The sequence below is a fragment of the Camelus ferus genome, chromosome 9, assembly GCF_009834535.1.
Source record: "Camelus ferus isolate YT-003-E chromosome 9, BCGSAC_Cfer_1.0, whole genome shotgun sequence".
NCBI classification, from domain to species: domain Eukaryota; kingdom Metazoa; phylum Chordata; class Mammalia; order Artiodactyla; family Camelidae; genus Camelus; species Camelus ferus.
Window position 1 is genome coordinate 60,304,392 of NC_045704.1, and position 16,395 is coordinate 60,320,786.

At 43.3% G+C, this 16,395-nt stretch overlaps 1 long non-coding RNA gene across 1 annotated transcript in view; it reads left to right on the plus strand.

Moving 5' to 3' along the window:
- The first annotated feature begins 3,075 nt into the window (after positions 1-3,075).
- LOC116665858 overlaps positions 3,076-16,395 on the plus strand; it is a 111,179-nt gene continuing 97,859 nt past the window's right edge. The window contains exon 1 of the long non-coding RNA XR_004322606.1: positions 3,076-3,179. This is a non-coding gene — a long non-coding RNA (uncharacterized LOC116665858). The remainder of the gene's footprint in view (positions 3,180-16,395) is intronic.

Consider the following 16,395-nt stretch of genomic DNA (forward strand, 5'->3'; position numbering starts at 1 on the left):
AGGGAACATATCTCAACATAATAAAAGCTATATATGACAAACCTACAGACAGCACAGTACTCAACGATGAAAAACTCAAAAGCTTCCTGCTAAAATCTGGGACAAGACAAGGCTGCCCACTATCACCACTCCTATTCAACATAGTCTTGGAAGTCCTAGCCACAGCAGTCAGGCAAGAGAGAGAAATAAAAGGGATCCAAATTGGAAAAGAAGAGGTAAAAGTGTCACTATATGCAGATGACATGATACTATATGTAGAAAACCCTAAAAGGTCCACACAAAAGCTACTAGAACTAATTGAAGAATTCAGCAAGGTAGCAGGTTACAAGATTAACGTTCAAAAATCAGTTGCATTTCTTTACACTAATGATGAATCCACAGAAAAAGAAAGTAAAGAAACAATCCCCTTTAAAATAGCACCCAAAGTAATAAAATACCTATGAGTAAATCTAATCAAGGAGGTGAAAGACTTATACATGGAAAACTAGAAAACACTGATGAAGGAAATTAAAGAAGATGTAAGAAAATGGAAAGACATCCCATGCTCCTGGATTGGAAGAATCAATATAGTTAAAATGGTCATACTGCCCAAGGCAATCTACAGATTTAATGCAATCCCTATCAAATTACCCAGGATATACTTCACAGAACTAGAACAAATCATAATAAAATTTATATGGAACCACAAAAGACCTAGAATTGCCAAAGCATTACTGAAGAAAAAGAAAGAGGCTGGAGGAATAACTCTCCCAGACTTCAGACAATACTACAGAGCTACAGTAATTAAGACAGCATGGTATTGGTACAAAAATAGACATATGGACCAATGGAACACAATAGAGAGCCCAGAAATGAACCCACAAACTTTTGGTCAACTAATCTTCGACAAAGGAGGCAAGAATACACAATGGAATAAAGACAGTCTCTTCAGCAAATGATGTTGAGAAAACTGGACAGCTGCATGTAAATCATTGAAGCTAGAACACTCCTTTACATCATACACAAAAATAAACTCAAAATGGGTCAAAGACTTAAACATAAGACAAGACAATAAACCTCCTAGAAAATATAGGCAGAACATTATCTGACATACATCTCAAAAATGCTCTCCTAGGGCAGTCTACACAAGCAATAGTAATAAAAGCAAGAATAAACAAATGGGACCTAATGAAACTCACAAGCTTCTGCACAGCAAAGGAAACCATAAGTAAAACAAAACGACAACCTACAGAATGGGAGAAAATTTTTGCAAATGAAACTGTCAAAGGCTTGATCTCCAGAATATATAAGCAGCTCATATGACTTAATAAGAAAAAAACAAACAACCCAATCCAAAAATGGGCAGAAGGCCTAAACAAGCAATTCTCCAAGGAAGAAATACAAATGATCAATAGGCACATGAAAAAATGCTCCATATCACTAATTATCAGAGAAATGCAAGTCAAAACTACTATGAGGTATCACCTCACTCCAGTCAGAATGGCCATCATTCAAAAATCCACAAATGATAAATGCTGGAGAGGCTGTGGAGAAAAAGGAACCCTCCTACACTGCTGGTGGGAATGTAGTTTGGTGCAGCCACTGTGGAAAACAGTATGGAGATTCCTCAAAAAACTAGGAATAGACTTACCATATGACCCAGGAATCCCACTCCTGGGCATATATCCAGAAGGAACCCTGCTTCAAAATGACCCCTGCACCTCAATGTTCATAGCAGCACTATTTACAGTAGCCAAGACATGGAAACAGCCTAAATGTCCGATGACTGGATAAAAAAGAAGTGGTATATTTATACAATGGAATACTGTTTAGCCATAAAAGCTGACAACATAACGCCATTTGCAGCAACATGGATGTTACTGGAGAATGTCATTCTCAGTGAAGTAAGCCAGAAAGAGAAAGAAAAATACCATATGAGATCGCTCATATGTGGAATCTTAAAAAAAATAAATAAATAAATACAAAACAGAAACAGACATATAGACATAGAATACAAACTTGTGGTTGCCAGGGGGACGAGGGGTGGGAAGGGACAGACTGGGATTTCAAAATGTAGAATAGATAAACAGGATTGTACTGTGTAGCACAGGGAAATATATACAGGATCCTGTGGTGGCTCACAGTGAAAGAGAATGTGACAATGAATGTATGTATGTTCATGTATAACTGAAAAATTGTGCTCTACACTTGAATTTGACACAACATTGTAAAATGACTGTAACTCAATAAAAAAAAGTTAAAAAAAATAGTAAACAGATGAAAATCTGCCTTCATGGGCCTGTATTCAAGTGGGTGGAGATAAACATTAAACAGGATAAATAAAGTAAGTACGGTGCTAAGGGATATAGAGGAGAATAAAACAAGGAAGAAGGGAGTATCGGAAGTGGGGAAGAGCGGCCTTGCCGGTAGAACTCTAAGAGGGTGAGAAACGGATCCCTGGGGATGAGCATTCCCAGCAGAGGCCCTGAGGTGAGGGCAGGCCCACTGTGACCACAGAGCAGTAAAGAGGCCCGTTTGCCCAATCAGCCTAAGGTGTGTTTTATATGGCCCTCACAGGGCTAAACATTTGTTTTGAGTTTGGATGCCTTTAGATGGGCATCACTTTATCCACAGGCCCTATTCTTCCCTATTGTCTTGCACTCATTGGTTTCCTGGCTTTGGGCCTCAGAGATAATTGTGCACTGTATGTCGTGGAAGCAATGGAGAGCCACAGGACAGATGGACAGAGCAAAGGACATCCAACCCATCTGGTGTGGATGGAAGATCAAGGTCAACCACTCTCCACCCCCAGGTTCTTTACCATGGGAAATAACAGTCCACGATCCCAGAGTAGGGTGCTCCCCAGGAAGGGCTGGGGTTGAAGCTTTCCACCAACAAAGAGAAATGAGAACTCAGAGTCAGAAGTAAGTGGAGTTATAGAAACTAGATCTTTGTAGACTAAGAGTGACATCCACAAGAATGACCTCTACTAAACCTCTCCTACATTCCAGACATCTTTGGACTCTAACCTCTATTTAATCCTCAGCATAACTGCTCAAGCTAGATGTGATTTCTCTACTATTGTTCTCCATTTCTTAGGTGACAAAGCTGGTTCCCAGAGAGATTCAGTGACTTGCCAAGGTTGTGCAGTGAATTCCTGGTGAAAGTGTATCCAGATCCCACCCATCGGCCTCTAAAGGGTAGGTTCCTTGTTGTAAACCTTACTGCTTATAGGGATGGAGTCCTGCACCCCATCCCGTTGCTACCAGTATTACATAGGGTGCACACACATGAAAATAATCCAGATGGTCCTGTCATTGTGGCAAATACTTTATGAACATTCATCTCATATGAGCCTCAAAGCAACTCTGAGTTGGATAGTGTCACTCGATTTTGCAGACAAGGCAACAGAAGGAGTGACATAGGATGGTGTGCCCCAAGTTACACAGCAGCAGGTTAGGGGACTTGAAGCTGGGCCAGAGTCCTGTCCCAGCACTGCAGCACCTGTCCTGAGACAGGATTGTAAGCATGAGATCTGTCCACCCAAGCCAAGCTACTTGCCCCAGACTTTCTGCCATATTAGCAAAATGCTACATGACGTATTGCAAAAAGAAGGCTGTAATTCTCCATGCCTCCTAAGTCCGATACCCACTTGCAGCCTTAGATATTTCAATCACAGAATAATTGACAGGTTCACATAATCTGAGAGCTGGATATGACCCAATAGGCCAGCTACCTACTTACAAATTCACAGCACATAAGGGTTTTCAGTGAAGTGCTACCTCTTGTAACTGACTTGCCAGCTTCCAGGACCCTGTGCATTCTCTCTGTGAAACATACTGACTGCTGCTTCCTCGTGGTGGGTTCATTGAATGTGCTGCCAGAGAATGTCCACACCTTCCAGGATGCCACACACAACGGCATCTACCTGTGGATGTGAATGTCACCTACAGTGAGATGTATTTATTCCTACATCTATTTTATTCGTATCTTAACAAATGTCCCATAAACTGAGGAAATGTGAATGCAAAAGAAAGAGAATGATTGCTTCTTTAGGAACCAAGTTGACAGTTTTGGAGAGACAGTAAAGGAGAGATCCCAAAATAAGATCATTGTTGAATTGGGTGTAGGCAAGGCAACGGAATAGATTAGGGACGAAGCATAATATCTAGAGGTTCCTGTACTAAAGTTGTTTTCCAGGTCTCTAAGTTCTCCCTCCTCTCTACAGAAACTGAGATTAGAAATTGTAGACAAAGCATTAAGGTTGTGATTTTTGTACAAAAGGCAGGGTGGGGTGGACTCCCAACACCCCAAACAGACTTATTCTCAGTGAAAAGATCTTGGCTCTATGTCAAACTATTGGTGAAGGAATATACATTTGGATGTTACAGGTTAACAAAGATGTTTAAGATATGTATACATAATTTAAAATTTTCTTCTTGCACCTACTCACACACATACTTTTCCATCAATACATAAATGTGATTGTCATGTATTTGTAGTTTTAATGTCAATGCAGTCTTTATTCTCCCTTACTTTTTTTTTAATGATGCAATTTTTTAAATTGAAGTATAGTCAGTTTACAATGTTGTGTCAATTTCTGGTGTACAGCATAATATTTCACTTCACACATACACATACATATATTCGTTCTCATATTCTTTTTCATTAAAGGTTACTACAAGATATTCAGTATAGTTCCCTGTGCTATACAGTAGAAACTTGTTTATCTATTTTATACATAGTAGTTAGTATCTGCGAATCCTGAACTCCTAATTTACCCCTTCCCACCCCTTTTCCCCGCTGGTAACCATAAGTTTGTTTCCTATGTCTGTGACCCTGTTTCTGCTTTGTAAGTAAGTTCATTTCTTTTTCTTTTCTTCTAATTGGGTCCTCTCTCCCTTCCCCATCCCTCTCCTGCCACATGACTGTCCTTCCCTCAAAAACCATGATGACCACTGGGTCTGAATGCTGCCATGTTTTTCTCCACATTCACGTGTGTTGGCGCCCGTGCACAATGGGGGGGTGGTGGTGGTGGCATTATTTCTTCTTTAAAATGGGACAATTTTATAACCAGTGTCCTGCACTTTGCTTTTTCTCCTCAATTATTCTTGATAATCCCTATGAGTCACCTGATAAAGCTCCAATTGATTCTTCTTAGTGGCTACGGAATATTCCCTGGCACGTCCTAATATATTCAACAGTACCCTTTTTGAAGGACATTTTCTCCATTTTGTTTGTTTTCCACCGTAAACAACAATTCATTCTCCATCCTTATGCACATAGCCATACATTCTGGTATTTTTTTTTTTATGGGATAGATTCCCAGGAGTGGAACTGCTAGGTCAAAAGGTATACGTATTTTTAATTTTAGTTTTAATAGACGTTGCCACATTGCTTTCTAAAAGGCTATGGAATCCAAGAGCAATGATTAAAGTAACCTTTTCCTCTGCATCCCCACCAGCAATGGGTATTACCGCTCTCTCAGAATTTTGATCATTCTGATAGAAGTAAAGAGGTAACTCACTGCTACTTAAATTTATATTTCCCTGATTACTGGAGTCTGAAATCTTTTGATATGTTTTTGATCTTCTGGACGTGCTCTTCTGTGAATTGTCTATTTGCATCCTTTACAAATTTGCGTTCTTTTTTAAAAAAGATAATTTATTGCTTCAATTAATTTTTGCAGCTAGCCCATCAGTTTTCATTTCCTGTCCTGTTGGATAAGACTGAAAAATGTAAAAAATATCAATATGTTGCAATCATAAACCTTTTAAGATGAACGGAGGACATGAAAGCTGCAAGGGACTATGAAAAAAATGGTCTGGAAGAGGTTAGAACCAAAGGAAAAAAGGAAGGATGAAATAAGAAACCAGGATGCTTAAGAAGAGAGAGATAATGTAGCCCCATGGTGCTCTAATTGGTACATGGTGAAAAAACACAGTAAAGTCAAGTGCTCAGGAGAGATGCACATTCACACGTGTGTGCATGCATTTACACACACACAGTCATTCATAGAACATTTGCTATGTGCCATTCTCTGTGCTAAGTGCATTGCCTGCTGCATCTTACCCCTCACTGGGAGGCAGGTAGTACTATTATCCCCATTAGACAGATGGAAAAACAAAGGTTCGTAGAAGTGTAGTAGCATGATCAAAATTGCATTTCTAGGAAGTGGTAGAACCAGGATTTGGACCCAGGTCTGCCTGACCCCAAGACCTTAGCTAGTGGATGACTGGACTGGAGAATGATCCGGGAGCCAACAGTGTGGACAAAGCTGGCATCAAAAAACTTGGGCCTACACTGGGGTTCCAAGCTGCGCCAGGAAGGGGTCACCAGGCATGTGCGGCGAAGTCAAAAAGCTGAAGCCTGGGTGGGGTTGTTTCCTGAGGAGCTGGTGTGGTCAGGAGGGCGACGCGGGGAGGTTTTCATTCCTGGGAGAGTGACTGGGGCCCTGAGCTGGGGCAGGCAGGGCAGGCAGGTGCCACTGAACCCGACCGGATGTAAGCACCAGCCAGATGAAGTGACTCACCCACCCTGGGGTCACGCCACACCCGCCCAGCTGTAATCACCAGCAAAATGAGTGTCACTGCAAGTTGAAGGATGTGCATATTAAGGAACTATTACTGGCTCGCGGCCCTGGAGAGAAAGGAGCGCCTTGTTCGCACTGACTTCACAAGTGGTTTGACAGAAGGCCCTCCCCTCGCCGCAGCCCCTGGGTGTGGAGAACCCCATAGTACAGAAGACCGAAAGGCAGAGGAGCCAGGGTGGCGAGACGAGACGCAGAGCACAGAGCTGGGGAAAGGAGTCTCAGCGGGGGGGGTGCGGGGGCGTGGCCTCCGGCGAGTCCTGGAGGGTCCCGGGCCTGGTACCTAAGGATAATGCCACTCTCCCCCACCTCACAGCAGGTGAGTGAAATCACGGTAAAACTTCAAGGCACTAGGTACGTAGCACCATTTGTGAAGGGCTGGAGTGGCAATGCTAGAAAAGCCTTGGCTAGCCCTAGGAAGCCGGAGAGACCCCCCTGGCCCCAAGTGGATGGTGAGGCTGGTTCCATTCCAGCCAGAATGAGCAGTGAGAGGGCCCTGGCTCCAGCCTCTCCCCACACTGCCAAGAATAGGAGGATGTTAAATAGACCACATAATCGTGGGGCTGCCCGGAGCACCCACTAAGTTAAGTCCTTCCCCCTTTGGACTTCTCCCCCAGAGCATCTGCCCTGGAGATGTCTCTAGGAATCTATGAAAAGACTAGGGTTGGATCCAGCAGACAGAGTTTCAGATCTCAGTTCTATTTCTGAGCTGAAACCATCCCTGACCATCAGTATCTTCCTCTCTGCTGCAGGAGCAGAGCAGCATTAGCTGTTCATGTGGTTGTTGCGAATACACGAATGTATGGGAGAGGAGGGCAAAATACGTTTAGTGCTCGATAAATACTGATGAATTTCTTTTTTTTTTCTTCTTATTAATTAATTTTTCAGTTTTATTGAGGTATAATTGACAAATAAAATTGTAAGATATTTAAAGCATACAATGTGATAGAATTTCTCCCATCAAGTTAATTATCACATCCATCAACTCACATATTTATCTTTTTTTTTTTTTGGGTGAGAACCTTAGAACAAGTTCTGCTCTCTTAACAAATTTCAAATATACAGTACAGTGTCATCAACTATAGTTCCCATGTTATACATTATAATTAGACTTTATTCATCTTATAACTGAAAGTTTGTACCTTTATAACAGCCTCTTTCTATTTCACGCACCCACCAGCACCCAGCCACTGGCAACCACCTTTTTACTCTATTTCTGTGAGTCTGATTTTTTTTTTTAAGATTCCACATGTAAGTGATACTGTGCAAGTGTTTGGCTTATTTCACTTAGCATAATGAGCTCCAGGTTTATCCATGTCTTGCAAATGTCACAATTTCCTTCCTTTTAAAGGTCAAATAGTACCCCATCGTGTGTGTATGCTGTATGTGATCACATCTCTTCATCCGTTCATCTGTCGATAGATACGTAGGTTGTGTCTGTACCTTGGCTGTTGTGAGTGAGGAACATGGGAGTACTTGATGAATTTGGATTCACAGTTTAACTCCATTCTCCACTTTGATTCCCCACCCCGCAGTGGGAGGAGGGGGCGTGTGCGTGGAAGGAAGAGGACAGATGATTTGTAGGAATTCTACCAGGTACTGTGCTAGGTGCTCCCTCTATGGAAACTCCTCTCACCTCTCAGCCACCCTGTGAGGTGCATGTTAGTGTCCTTTTTATACACACAAGGCAGCTTGGGCTCAGGGAGGGTCAGCTGTCTACCCCAGTTCTGACCTTTTGAAGCTGGGCCTGACACCAAAACCTGTGCCCTTTAGATAACACAGCACCCACAATCTATTCGAATCTGCAATGATTTTTCTCACCGACAGTGTGAGAAAATCTCAGTGTGCAAAACACATGCCAGTGAGACAAGTTTCAAATACCGTCTCCTGCTGCTCAGTGACCCTGTGGTCGGTCACCTGTTAAGTCATCTCTGAGATGACTCCTGATCTCTCCTGTCCTTGTTCTTACCGCTCTCACCTGCATCCCAGGCTTAGGCTGAAGAAACGTAAAACCATACAGTATAAGAGGCTGTCTCATCCAGCCCCTCCCTCAAGAGGGCAGGAAACTGAACTCTGGGACAAGTGCCCAAAGTCACCCGGTGAGAGGCCTGAGCTCCTGAGGGCCAGCCCTGTGCCCTTCCCTGAGTCCCCCTTCTCCCCTCTCTGTGCCCCTGTCTCAGAAGCACATGTCAGAGACACACTCTGAAGATGGGGACGCATCACTGCATTTTCCTTTGAACTGGACAGCTGGCCCACTGGACCGCCACTTCCTGCTTCCAGATCTAGGACAGCTGATTGCTGAGAAATTAGTAGTTCCATAGAGAGTGGGGAAAAAAAAAAACATTTGCTAATGTTGACTGGAAAGGAATGCACAACCTAAAAGTTGAGAATTGTTTTATTCGGTGGACTTTCTGAGGACTTCAAGCTTCGGAGGCAGCCTCTCAGATAGCTCTGAAGGAGTGCTCTGAAGAGGTAGGGAGGGCCAGGATATATAGGAGTTTTTGCAATAAAGACTAAGTAGTCAGAACTTCAAAAGATTACTGTTAATTAAAGAAAACCAGATTATCTCAAGTTAAGGGATTTAGTGCTTTTCTGTACACAGGAAGGTGTAAGAGTGTGTTACCAAACTCGGGTTCGACTGCTTACCAACTCAAAAATCAACACTCAAGAGAGTCAATGTTGATAGAAAGGAAAGTTGCCTTTAATCAGAATGCTGGCCGTCTGGAGAGATGGTGGACTCAGTCTCCCCCAAAACCGTCTCCAAAGATTCTGCTCAGCCATGAAAGTTTTAAAGGGAAAACAGGAGGTCATCTCAGTTGATCATTAAGATAAGGGGGTCAGAGTCGTTGTCTCCCACCTCCCACTGCACACAGGCTTGTCCACACCTTGTGAACTTTCCTTAGCTGGAATCTTGTTCACACAGTTTGAGAGATTGCTGAAGGGGAAGCTAGGGAAGAAATCTGGCCTTTTGTTAGTTACTTACTCTCCGTTTCTACTTCTTTGATCTATGGAGAAAACCAGCGAGTTAGGCAAGGTATTCTGTGATCGAAAGATTTGAAAAGGATGGAGATGCCTGACTCAAAAGTTAGTTACAATGTAGCTTTGCTAAAGTGACAAGACAAAAGGGGTTTCCTGCTGAGGGGGGTTTCCTGCAGAGATGCTTACAAATCCCCCTCATCAGGTATCATTCCATTTCTATGGGATTATGGGTGAGGGTCTGTCTTCTGTAACTGCTTCATGCTGAGAAAGGGCATGATGTCTTAGGGTGAAATACATCCACATGGGGTTGAAGCATCTCTTTGCTGACAGTTTTAGTTGCTCACTTACACATAGGGGCAGAGCAAGCTACAATTATTTTGATGCTGTGGAAATACAGATTATTACTAGCAATAAAGTTAATCCCATTCTCCTGAGGCCACTTCTTGGAATTGTGCTGGCCGTAGACTCAGTGCCGCTCAAGGTGGATCAGCTTATGTCATGGCCGCAGTCTGGTCATAATGCATTTGGCTTTTGCCCTTTGGTAGCAGTTACAGTATCTATAAAACAACTCAGGAATGTACATCAGACACTAAGTCTAGGAATAGACTTACCATATGACCCAGTAATCCCACTCCTGGGCATATATCCAGAAGGAACCCTACTTCAAAATGACACCTGCACCCCAATGTTCATAGCAGCTCTATTTACAACAGCCAAGACATGGAAACAGCCTAAATGTCCAACAACAGGTGACTGAATAAAGAAGAGGTGGTATATTTATACAATGGAAAACTACTCAGCCATAAAAATGACAGCATAATGCCATTTGCAGCAACATGGCTGTCCCTGGAGAAGGTCATTCTAAGTGAAGTAAGCCAAAAAGAGAAAGAAAAATACCATATGAGATTGCTCATATGTGGAATCTAAAAAAGAAAGAAAGAGAGAGAGAGAGAAAAAGAAAGAAAGACAAATGAACATAAATACAAAACAAAAACAGACTCACAGACATAGAATACAAACTTGTGGTTGCCAGTGGGGAGGAGGGTGGGAAGGGACAAAATGAGCGTTCGAAATTTGTAGATACTGACAGACATATGTAGAATAGGTAAACAAGATTATACTGTATAGCACAGGGAAATATATACAAGATCTTGTGGTAGCTCACAGTGAAAAAGAATGTGACAATGAATATATGTATGTTCATGTATAACTGAAAAATTTTGCTCTACACTGGAATTTGACACAACATTGTAAACTGACTATAATGCAATAAAAAAATTTTAATTAAAAAAAAAAGAATTTGCTCAGGAATATGATGTGTTGGACTTAAAAAATCTATTATTGCACTGACTATCTGCAGGACTCCAGGATGCTCAGTCTCTGGACCTGTTTCCTCATCTGTAAATGGGGGAGAATAACATGTCTTTGGCAGGTCTCATGTCAGAATCAACCCAGTAGTGTCCCTTGCAGGGTTTTGCACATTGGAAGGGCATAGCAGACGGTCACTTTTCTTCCTCCAGCAGACTGATTACCCCAGGTCTTACACCCCAGCTAGGTGCAGCCATGGTGGCCCAGGAACCCACTGGGAGGAGACCCAGGGGTCTGCCCTGGTGTGGTCAGCACCTCTCTGCCCTTGCATGTGACAAAGTGACCCCAGCTGCAGCCTGATTCTGCTGCACCAGCTCCATCTGGAGCCAGGCTGGGCTTGTCTCCAAAGCCGTAATAATTTTCAGAGTGCAATTATTCATCACAGCCCAAAAAGGCCCGCAGAGGCCTCAGAGCACAGAATAATGGGAAGGAAAAGAAATGTGTCTTGGAAATGTGGGCCCAACTTTCTGCTGTGTCACTGACTAGCTCCGTGACCTTGGGCAAGTCATTTAGATTCTCTGCTTCAACTCTAGAAAGGTATTGGAAATTCCTCCCTTCCCTCTTGCCTTGGCCACCACTTTCCTGCAACAAATGTGAATTAGGCATCTAGGCACGAGGGATACCGAAGTGAACAGGAACAGGTAAAGTCCCCCGTGATGGCGTCACTGAACCCATCGTCTGATGAGGCACGGGTATGGTAAGTCAATGAAAGCAAAATTCTGCCCCTGAGCAGTGCGCATAGGGGAGGGTCATGGTACCTGCATGAGGCTAATGGTGCGATCGACCTAGTCAGGCCAGGGAATGCTTTCTGATCAGGTCATGACTGAACGGAGATCTGAAGGACAAGGAGGCAGTCACTGGCCAACAGGAGGTGGAAGAGATGTCCAGGCAGAGGGCAGAATCAGTGGAAAGACCCAGCAGTAGTAGGGGACAAAGCAGTGTTGGAGGGACTGGAAGAAGGCAGTGGGAATGGTGGGTGGAGAGTGGGGTGGGGAGGTGCGGGAGGCAGGTACGGGGACAGAAGGGTCTTTTAGGCTTTGCTGAGGATTTTGTCTTTAGTCTTCTAAGAGTGATGGGAACCCCTGGGATGATTTTAAAAGGAGGGAATGGACACTCAGTAAGTCATTGTTGGAAGAATGTCAAAGTCCACTAGCACTTTATCTCCCCATTCGTTTGTCTGATTCAGTTGTCAGCCACTTAGCAAGAGCTTGAAAATTTGGGACATAGGAGACATTCTGATAGACAAAGGGTGTAGGGAAGATGTGGAAGGTGAAGTGATGTCCCAGAGTTCAGGCCTAGATACTGTGTCACAGTGAAGTCCCTGGGCCTCTTGCTGGGAGCTCAGGGCACTGGGGACATTGCATGAAAAGGGGGTTAAGATAGGTGTCCTGAGTTACCATAATATGACCCAGCAATCCCACTTCTGGGTATGTATCCAGAGGAGACTCTAATTCAGAAAGATACACGCGCCCCAATGTTCATAGCAGCACTATTTACAGTAGCCAAGACACGGAAACAACTTAAATGTCCTTCAACAGATGACTGGATAAAGAAGTTGTGATATATTTATACAATGGAATACTACTCAGCCATAAAAATGAAATAATGCCATTTGCAGCAACATGGATGGACCTAGAGATTATCATATTAAATGAAGTCAGAAAGAGAAAGACAAATAGCATATGCTATCACTTTCATGTGGAACCTAAAAAATGACACAAGTGAACTTATTTACAAAACAGAAACAGACCTCACAGACATAGAAAACAAACTTACGATTACCAAAGGGGAAAAGGGGTGGGGCAAGGAATAAGGAGTTTGGGGTTAACAGATGTAAGTTTCTATATACAAAATAGATAAACAACAAAATCTTGCTGTAGAGCACAGGGAACTATATTCAATAGCATGTAATAACCTATAATGAAAAAGAATACGAAAAAGAATATATATATGTATAACTGAATCATTATGCTGTACACCAGAAACTAACACAACTTGTAAATCAATTATACTTCTATTAAAAAAAAACCAACAGATGTCCTGAGGAAGAGAGGGGGAATAGTCCAGGGTCTTTAACACCAAAGATACTCAGCCTACTTCCTAACTGGGATCAGGGCTAGCCATTTTATTTTTTAGGTTTATTTATTTATTTATTTAAATTGAAGTATAGTCAGTTACAATGTGTTAATTTCTGGTGTACAGCATAATGTCCCAGTCATGCATATATATAAATATATTCATTTTCATATTCTTTTTCATTAAAGGTTATTAAAATATTGAATATAGTTCCCTGTGCTAGACAGAAGAAATCCGTTTTTTTATCTATTTTTATATATAGTGGTTAACATTTGCAAATCTCAAACTCCCAAATTTATTTCTTCCCACCCCATTTCTCCCGGTAACCATAAGATTATTTACTATATCTGTGAGTCAGGGCTAGCCATTCTTGAAAACATTATGTGGAGAGAGAGAGGAAAACCTAGTGATTGTTTGGGGCCTTTACTGAGCCAGCCACACCCCCTAAACCAGTGGGAAGAGCCATCATCTTACAATACAAAATACGTATGTCCATAACTGAACTTCAGTTCAACCCTCTGGCTCATAAAGCTATTTTAGGTCTGTGTAACCTGACTTTCCACTGTCTCATGGAATTCAGTCCAGGTCTGACTGCGGCCTGACCACAGCAGTTAATTGCATGGGGTAGATACTTGCTGTTTGATCCCAGGCAAGTTGCTTAGGGATTTTGAACCCCAGTTTCCACTTCCTTGAGTTGGGAATAATGCTACCTACTTCACTGGGTTAAATGAAAGAATATATGTGCTTAGCACAGTGCGTGGCCCATGACAGCTATCATTCTGGCATTTACTCTGCATGTGCGATGTCACTGTACAGCTGCTGGAGAGACCAGGAAGGCCATGTAGTCAGTAGCAGGGCACGTGGTAAGAGACAGTAGGGAACAGTGATGACTGTGGCAAACTGGAGACTCCTTCAAAGGGGATGGCAGCCCCTCAGCTTCAACCACTGGTTTCAACACTTAGAACCAGTATTGTCCAGCTTTTCCAGAAATGCTGGGAATCCTGATTTATAATTTTGGTATTCAATTCCCAATAAAAAAAATCCACAACCAATAGCAACAACCCAGACTAACAACATCATGAGACGCACAAAACAGGTCCTGGAGAAAAGTTAGACTGAAGGTGTTGCTGGTGAGTAGGTTCTTGTGTTGTCGCAGAAAGAATTCAGAGATGAGACACACACAGGTCAAGAAAGTAAAGAGATGATTTATTAAAGGGTAGACAGTACACTCTCAAGGGGAGAGCAGTCAGGCTCAGGTGAGTAGCTGCCCTGAGTTTCATTGGCAAGCGGGTTATATGTGGTGTAAAAATGAATTGGCAGAATATTCACTGGGGAGGGAGGGGTTTGGAGTTGTATTCCCTGATTTTCATCCAAATTCCACCTTTCCGCAGGGAGGAAAGATTTTTGTCCTTCTTTAGTCTTAATTGGAAGTGTCATGGCACCAATGCATGATGGGTACTTCTAATCTGCAAGGCTAATTTTATTGTAATGATGGCATAATGAGCAAAAGGTTACATTCAGACACTGGAGAGTCCTGCCTTTTCCCACCTTCCTTTGCCTGCCTCCAGGATAATTGTCACCCTAAGATATGTGATTTCTTATCAGTCCAGAGGTTCCTGCTTTTCTTTGTCTGCCCAGGGACCCCCCATTATTTACAAGATGTATGGGTTCCTGCCATTTGGTCCGTGTCCCCCTTTCTCTGCTCCTGTCTAGCTATCTGCCTGCTCTCACAAAGGAAGCTCAAACAAAGCTTCCCAAAGGCCAGCTGTTCTCAGGAGTCAGATTTGCCCCACTGATAAGACTAAAGGCACATGAAAGGCCATGAAGACAGGCCCCAAGGAAGCAGTTCTAACATGTTCTATGAGATGGCAGCATTGTGAGAACACGCAGACATCAGCTTCTCTTGGGGTGGGGCGGACTTTGAGGAAGACAACACTCCTTTAATTTCATGTGCTGGGATAGTTGCTCAAAGGTGACACTAGCCTTTTTCACTCCCAGCCCAGGAAGCCAGCTCCTGGGAATCTGCAGTGACTCTTAGGGGCGGTGATACCACCAGTGTCCACTGGATGTCTCTCTCACACCAATGATGACACTGCCGTCCTCAATTCTAAGGGAAATGGTGGGTCTGGGACCCAGCTGGATGCAATGCTGCCCGGAACTCCGTGGGAGGATTGCTGTGGCTCCATGCTCTTCACAATGATATGACTACCTGTTAAATGTTTATAGAAGCCAAACTGGGATTTTAAAGGACCTCTTTCCTGCCAACAGGCAGCCAGTAACTTTCCGGCGCACAGAAACCCCTTGGAGATGTTCCTGGCACACTAAGATTTCATGAGGATCTTAAGAGTGTCTGTACAGGTCAGCCCAGTTGCTTTCCATGCCCGGTGTCTCTCTCAGATGCTGCACCAAGGGACCTGCTTATTGCCTTCATCCCTGATGGGGCAGAGCAAGAGGCAGACTCCAGGCTTCAGGGATTGCCCTTTCCAGAGCCGGTTTATCAGGTCAAAAATCCTTATTACCTATGTGACTGGGGGCAAGCCTTAACCTTTCTGGTCCTCAGTTTCCTTATCTGTAAAATGGAACAAATATGAATCTCAAAAAATGTTTCCAGTGTTAAATAGGAATGTGTGTGAAACATTTTAAAAAGTGAAATACTTGTGAGTCATTTACATTAGTACTTTAGAGCAGGGCTTGGCAAAAGTTTTCTGTAAAAAACCAGACAGTAACTGTTTTGGGCTTTGTTGCCTTAGGGTCTCTGTCATAACTGCTCAGTTCTTCTATTGCAGCATGAAAGCAGCACAGACAGCCTGATACAGGAAAAATGGGGCACTAGAGGATGACTGTGTCCCAGGTCTAGGTTGAGTCCCTGGGACACACCCCATCAGGTGATAAGCCAAGGTCCTTGGCTTCGAGTGGGAAACAATTCAAGAGTGAGCCACAGCAGAGTGAAGGTAGATTTATTCAGAGAGACACACAGCCTGTAGACAGAGTGCAGGCCGTCTCAGAAGGCCAGAGAGAGGGACCATGTGGTGCGGGGTTGTCAGTTTTTATGGACTTGGTAGCTTCATATGCTAACAAGTGGGAGGATTACTCTAATTATTTTGGGGAACGGCTGGGGATTCCCAGGAACTGGGCCACCGCCCACTTTCTGACCTTTTATGATCAGCCTCGGAACTGTCTAGCGCCTGTGGGAGTGCCGGTTACCCTGCTAGCGGATTACAGTGAGTGTATGAGGGTCAAGGTCTCCTGGGAGTTGACTCTCCCACCATCTTGGTGCTAACTGCTGTGTCATTTCTTTGATGGTTGTGCCCTGCCCACTTCCCTGTCTCAAGTCACAGACAGACTAGCGTGGATGTGTTTCAAAACAACTTCATTTGACAAAAACAGGCAGTGGGCTGGATTTG